The 5,689-nt window shown below is 39.5% G+C and overlaps 1 non-coding gene across 1 annotated transcript; it reads left to right on the forward strand.

Annotated features, from left to right (window-relative positions):
* The first annotated feature begins 4,925 nt into the window (after positions 1-4,925).
* Positions 4,926-5,032, forward strand: LOC112065680 (U6 spliceosomal RNA). Its single transcript, XR_002892172.1, has one exon. It is a non-coding gene; the product is annotated as a U6 spliceosomal RNA (small nuclear RNA).
* Positions 5,033-5,689: the final 657 nt, after the last annotated feature.

Genomic DNA, 5,689 nt, shown 5'->3' on the forward strand with positions numbered 1-5,689 from the left:
CATGGCTCACGGGCCCAGCCGCTCCGCGGCATGTGGGATCTTCCCGGACCGGGGCACGAACCCGTGTCCCCTGCATCGGCAGGCGGATTCTCAACCACTGCGCCACCAGGGAAGCCCCAAAGTCACCTCATTTTTAATTACCACTGCCTCATATTGTCTTGGATATGATATTACTATTTCATCAATATCTGTTCTTCGGATCCGTGGGAGTCTTTAGCAGATGTGGTACAATTCAACCTTCAGACTCAAATCCAGACTTGGGCTCTGTTAATGCAGAAAAGGGAAAGCAAGCCCCTCCCATCTGTCCAATGCTCACCTCTCTAGGCTTACCCTGCAATCAGGAGTTGCCAGAGAAAAGAAACAGTAGTTTGACATTTCTAACTTTCCTATATTCTGATGTATATTTCCATTCTAAAATAACCCCTTGATTTTCACACATATTATGTGCCTGGGATACAGGTAAATCTTATTAAATAGGAAAACATAATATCATGCAAATAATTAAAGAATACTGCTTTTTGTAGCCACTTATTTTCTCTCTTTTAATGTAGTAGGGGGAAAAAACAGACAATTTTCCAGTATCCATTTCCACAGTAAGGAGACAACCAGGGTTACCTAGGAGTCCATTCTTTACCACTCTTCAAACCAAGTTTAAGTGCTAACTCCAAATCTACTGCTAACATATTCAAAAACCTGGTCTTTGGGGTTTAAGTTCTTGGCATGTGGCCTCCTCCAGATTCCCTAGACTCTAATTCCTCATCTACAATGCAGCTTCTGAAGAACAACTGTCAAAGCTTCATACACATTGGAAAAGAGATTTTCCATTCACTGCCAAATGAAAAGTTAAATACCTATTTGAAATGCATAGCAAAATCCTCTATCACCAGAGGGCAAAAGTTGCTTTCAGCACTTTATTTAAACTTACATATGTTATTACTGTCTGGCACATAAAGTAGCTCAAAAGCTTTCGAGATGTTTTCTTCACTTTATAGGAAAAAATGGTCTGTTAATGTTTTCTTTTTTCCACAGAAGCATCAGACTATAATTACACCAAATCTCCTTATGTTATAACTAGGGGAAAAAAATGGGGGTGTTTACATATTTAAATGAAATTCTTAATTCCTCCAAATTCTGCCATGATTTTTCAAAATCTGTTTACCTCATATTCCAAAGGCCCCCATGACATATGCTACCTATGAATAATATTTTTAAACCCACATATGCTAAATACACTGTTACTGTTCTCACATTATTAGTCAAGTAAAGTTCTTCACTAATTCTACATAACAAAATGTTCCCAACACTTGAAGACACTTGCAAATTATCATATTTTTTGAATTAATTTTTACCCTGAAGCCCACAAAATTAATTTTTAAATTCCTTGAGGAAAGTGTGAAACCAAAAGTAGATTTAAGTAGCAAAGTTTCATAACAGCCATTAGGCCTTTTAACCATAGCCCAAATTGACTATTTTCGTTTAATCTTTTGTTTCATTGCTCCATCAACATGTATTCTGAGAAATGTTTTGCCTTCTCATTGGGCCTTTTTGCCTGCTGACCTCAACTATATAACGGTCAACAACTTTTATTCCAATCCTCAAATAAAACTCTAAAGTAATCATGGCCAAGCTAAGTACGGGAAGATACAGAAATAGGAAAAGTCTTCAAATCCCCTCCTCTTTCTGCCATGCGATCTTCCAAAGCAACACTGCTTTGACCACCCCTTTCTGCCATTTTGAATACCTCTTATGACAATCTCGCCTCTTTTGGGCACTCAGTTTTGATTTTCTCATGTGTCCATTTCTATCGTCCTAACCTATTGTCCTATTTTATTTTTCACCTTTTCACTCAATTCCTCTCTCATGTTCTTCTCTCTTGTGAAATGGAGCTGCACCAGAAAAAAACAAGAACTAAATGAGAGAAAGTAAACGTCTGTCCTCGGGCTATTATCTGAAGTTTCGTTGACTTTTTTTTTGCACATTTGTTCTTTTTTTCTCCAAATATCTTCAGGTTTGTGCTGCTTTTTTTTTCTCTTATTCTCTTTCTACTGAACTTATGTCATTTCCTATCCCCTGAGGATCAACCCTCATTCTTTGTCTAGCAGATTCACCTACCCTGGTAAACCAAGGGTACCCCAGATGATTATTAGCCATCCATCCACTTCAAGGTAAGATGTATTTTAATAATTTTCTCTTGCCTTTGTTCTAAATCAAAGGAGTTATTTTAATTTGGGGAAATTGAGGGATGTGTGAAATCCTTTGACCCTGCAGCATCTCCCCTAAAATAATGCCGTGTTCTTATGTATTTTACCTATACCTAGGGCACAGTGACAGATTCAACGTCCCCTCTTCCCTTCAAAAATAGTTATTGTATGCAAAGAAGATTAAGCCTTAATCATTCAAAACATTCATTCATTGTTCAACAATTACAGTTATGATATGGAAGCTTCCATATACCAGTTGTAAAGCTAGGCATGAGGGATACAAAGATAAATAAAAGGTAGTTCCTGCCCTCAGGCACAGTCGAGTGGGGGATGCACCCAGCACCATACGATCAGTGCTGTGACCGTGACCATCATATCATGTGACAGCAATTGGGAGTAAGGTACCTAATCCAGATTGGATGGAAGGAGTCCTGGAAGATTTCCAAGTGGAAGGGACAGCCAGGCTGGGCTGAAAGACCAAAATGAGACAGCCAGACATGAGAACGGAACTGAAAGAGGATGTGCCAGAGAAATGTGCAGTATTTACAAACATCCTGAAATTATGAGTTCAGATATTGGGAGTGGGGGGTATGTGTGGGGATGAGGCTGGGAAAGAAGGAAGGGGCCAGATAATGAAGGGCCTTTCGTGCCAAGGTAAAGATTATGATTTTATCTCAAAGACAGTGGGGAATTATTGAATAATTTACAGCAGAAAAATAGCACATTCCTGTGTTAAAATATATTAAAGTTAGTGTTATGTAGAGGATGAAAACACCACGTTTGAGGACATACAGATCCAGGTGTGCATTCCAGCTCCACTCTTGCTTACCTGTGTGCTCTTGGACACATTTAAGGTGTCTGATCTCTTTCTCCATTTATAAATGGCAACAGAACCTGCCAGGTTGTGGGGATAGATTACAGAGGGAACTTACTTAAAACATCTACTATGTTACCCTCCGTGCTGCTTATTCTCTGCCTGCCCTCCCCCTGCCCGGTCTCCATCCATTCTCCAGCCTTTGCTCCCTGCTCTATGCCCTAGAAGTCCGACCCTGAAAGACTGAACTGTCTTGGCTCCCTTGCCGTCTGCTTCTTAGCCAGTGAGAGGCACCAGCAAGAGACGGGAAGTGGGGAGACAAAAGGGCTGGTGCATCTCTTCTCTACTCTCAGTCCTTGCTCTGATGTTGTGGCTCTGATGGTGGCTGCATCCTTTCAATACCAAGGCTTCTCCACAGCTCTAGTCCTCATGGGGCTCCAGGAATATTTTTTATTCCCTTTTCCCTTCACATTTCCCACTCTGATAGCCCCTAGTTGCCTCAACATCCTCTTTCGGTTTACTTAACTTTGCTACAACTCTACAGTTTCTCATTAAAGTTTCTTTAGTTGATAATCTGAATTCTGTCCTCCAACAGAATTCCATCTGATATACCTGGTTTATAAAGGGCCAGTGGCAACAATTTTATAGAGGACTCCAGTACCAAAGAGTGACGTGGGAATGGCATTCTTCTCATGTTAGCATGCTCTAAAATGTGCTATCCAAATAGAAAGCAACATGGTTATTTATTAGTTGTGGTATAACATGGATTGTTAATCCTTTTTCATTAGTATTATAAACAACAGTAAGAAGTTGCTAAGCAGTTGGTATGAGGTTTATTCTTCAAAATCTGTTACTTCTTTAATTTTGAATCCTAGGACTTTTTTCATGAAAAAAGTGGAATGACTCTACATGTGGGAGAGGTAAGAGTACATCTGCCATCATGGCTCTTTTGGTGCCAAAGTCCCTGCAGTGGGAAGACTACAGTCTGTTGTAGCTATTAATATTGCAGAAGGAAAACCTACAGGAGAAGATATTTGCAGTCAAACACACTAAAGTCAGAATATTAAAAAGTTAAGAACTTTTTAGCCGTAGTGGCATACCCATAATTTGATAGTGTCTTGGTTAAATATTAGTCCATGTTTAGATTATTTTCACCAGGTTTTTACAGCAAGGACATTTTTTTTTTCTTTTGGTGGGGAGGGAAGCAAAAAAAAACACAAACAACTCTAAATCATTTAAGAGCTTATAGATTCAAGAGAAATTTTCTTTATTTATCAGAATATTTTTATTTCCTTATCTTAGCGTAATAGAGCATTTCACAAACTCAAGTATTGCCTCTAAAAAGATGGAAGAATGAAACACAGGGCTGTCTTCCTTTACATAAAATCTGCCCCAGGGAAAAGGATGGACCATATAAACAGGCAACGATATTTTTGAGGAAGCATGGTGATTAAAAATTCTTAACAATGTTGGAGACTTTTTTAAAAAGTAGGCAACTGATTAATAATCAAGTAAATCTGTTATAGTATAAAATTACAGCTATAGGCCAAGAAGGGTATTCTTTTCCATGTTATCTCTAGCTTGTATCTTGTAAGTAAGAATATCTTAGTATCAAACAAATGTACCTTGTTTACAAAAACAAAAACAACAATTAAAACAATGGTAACCCTGATTGATTAAAAGGTCTACAAAACAGTTAAATTAAGGGAAGTAAGGGCTTGTTCTTTATAATGCAAAAGGATTTGCCACTTTCCATAATGTTTTGCTTCCTACAATGTGTCCTACTAGGGCATACAAGTGTTTTCTAGGTTACTAACCACTTCAAACTTAAGCTTTTCTGGAATTAAACATAAGCTTTTCTGGAATTTAATAAAAATTTTGGCGAAAGTAGGCATCAAAACAACACACAAGTGCACACTTCGGCAGCACATATACTAAAATTGGAACGATACAGAGAAGATTAGCACGGCCCCTGCGCAAGGATGACACGCAAATTCGTGAAGTGTTCCTTTTTTTTTTTTTTTTTGCAGTACGCGGGCCTCTCACTGTTGTGGCCTCTCCCGTTGCGGAGTACAGGCTCTGGACGCGCAGGCCCGGTGGCCACGGCTCACGGGCCCAGCCGCTCCGCGACATGTGGGATCTTCCCGGACCGGGGCACGAACCCGCGTCCCCTGCCTCGGCAGGCGGACTCTCAACCACTGCGCCACCAGGGAAGCCCGAGTTCCATATTTTTAGAAACGAAGACCCAAAACTGCCAAAAATAAATAAATAAATAAGCTTTCATTTATTAAAAAAAAAAACACACACACACACAAGGAGAAAGTCTTCTGCACAATGTCTGGTAGCACTAGCAACTAAAGGGAGTATTTGAAGCAGATATTTGGGGAGAAAAAAATAGGAAAGCTTTCTATTCAAACGAGCTAACAGATCACACGCACGTTTGCCCCTCTTTGAAACCAGGATCCCACTGACGTGACTGAAGTAAAATATAACAGCAGGTAAGTTAAAGCTGAGTCAGAGAAGGGCTTCACCAAACCGAAACAAGGAAAGATTTCTCAAAGATATAAACCCGATGAAACCAAACCAATGATAAAACTCAACACAGAAAACTCAGAATGCAGGCGTATGATTGAACTAAGACGAGGGACATTTCCAAAGAGAACTGAGAATAACA

Source organism: Physeter macrocephalus, chromosome 8, assembly GCF_002837175.3.
Source record: "Physeter macrocephalus isolate SW-GA chromosome 8, ASM283717v5, whole genome shotgun sequence".
NCBI classification, from domain to species: domain Eukaryota; kingdom Metazoa; phylum Chordata; class Mammalia; order Artiodactyla; family Physeteridae; genus Physeter; species Physeter macrocephalus.